Genomic DNA, 1605 nt, shown 5'->3' with positions numbered 1-1605 from the left:
ATTGAATACAATTCTTTTGTTATTGATGGCACACACACCACTTGAACAGTAAAGGAATTAAGGGTTATGGTGAGAGGGTGAATAAATGGAGCTGAGGCCATGAAAAGATCAGCTATGATCTTATTGAATGGCAGCGCAGGCTCGAAGGGCCAGATGGCCTACTCCTGCTCCTTGTTCTTATGGATTCCCAAGTTTGAGTTGATAGATCTATTTGAGCCATTTAGAACACTAGCAGTGCCACACAATATGATAGATATTATCCTCAGTGTGAAGACAGAACTTCACCTCCATAAGAACTGGACGATGGACACTCCTACTGATATATTTGTCGGTAAAAGCTTCTGCAAAAAGTGGATTGATGCGTATAAGGTCAAGGAGATTAGATTATTCCCTCTTGTTGGTTCCCTCACCATCTGTCACAGATCCAGTCTAGCAGTTATGTAGTAAGGGACTCAGCCAGTTTGGTCAGTAGTATTATTAGAGATGCTCTTGATGAAGGACATTGTAATCCCACACCCAGAATACAGAGTTATGACAATTTTAAATTATGGTTGTTAGTGTAATTCTTAGCATATTCAGGACTATGTATCAACTGTTGTGCAATCTTGGGATCACATCTAATTTTTGATAGTATATTTTAAGTTTTGCCCATACAGACTGGACTTTGTCAAGAAGAAACCAATAAAAAGATACAGAATGTGAAATTTCTATCTCACTGCCCACCTCATAAAAGTGTTAGTAAGAATTAAAAAGAAGCCTCTACATCAAATCTCTAAAATCAAAAACTGGTGTTCAGTAAAATCTCCCAAGAAGCTTTCAAATAAAATATTTTAACCACTGCATATAAAGTTGTTACTGTCTAAAGTTCCAGGGACTTTATAACTATCCTGTAGGTTCAAAAGTGAAGTGCCAAATATACATATGAATGAAAACACTTGAACATTTCATTGCATGAAAATTACACTTTTCATGCCAATTTTCACATTAGTCCCGAATAGATCAGGTAACTATGTACCTGTTTTGTCAAATATATTCTCAAAAATATTGTGTATCACAACTTGTTCACAACTGACGCTTAAAATAATGTATAACTCACCCCCACATTCTGACAATATCTCTGCCAAGAGAAAAGTCTTTCGCCTTTGTTATTAAACCACTTCCTATTTTGCTCATAACAAGTAACAATGTCTTCTACTGATAATAGCAACTTCGTGCAATAAAATATCTTGAGTGTCATGACTTAACTAGGAAAAATACTCTCTGACTCTGAGACACATTCTTTCTTGCTGTATTGCTCTCTCACTGTATCACTTTCTCGCCCCCATCACTCTCATTCACTATATCACTCTCTTTCTGAACCTTTCTCCCTCTGTGTACCACTCTCTATATCATGCCCTCTATTACTCTCACTGTATCCCTCTCTATCTCTTTGTGTATTATTCTCTCGCTGTATCTGTATCTCTCTCATGTTGTACCACAGTCTCTATGTTTACCACATTCTCTATATGTATCCCTCACTGAATCTCTTTCATTGTATCATTTACCCAGAAGCCCCACCCACCAAGGTGGGTCACGTGCCAATACAGTTCTCGCGGTGGTTGAGCT

This window comes from Hemiscyllium ocellatum, chromosome 30, assembly GCF_020745735.1.
Source record: "Hemiscyllium ocellatum isolate sHemOce1 chromosome 30, sHemOce1.pat.X.cur, whole genome shotgun sequence".
NCBI lineage: Eukaryota > Metazoa > Chordata > Chondrichthyes > Orectolobiformes > Hemiscylliidae > Hemiscyllium > Hemiscyllium ocellatum.
Note: the sequence above shows the minus strand (reverse complement) of the source record.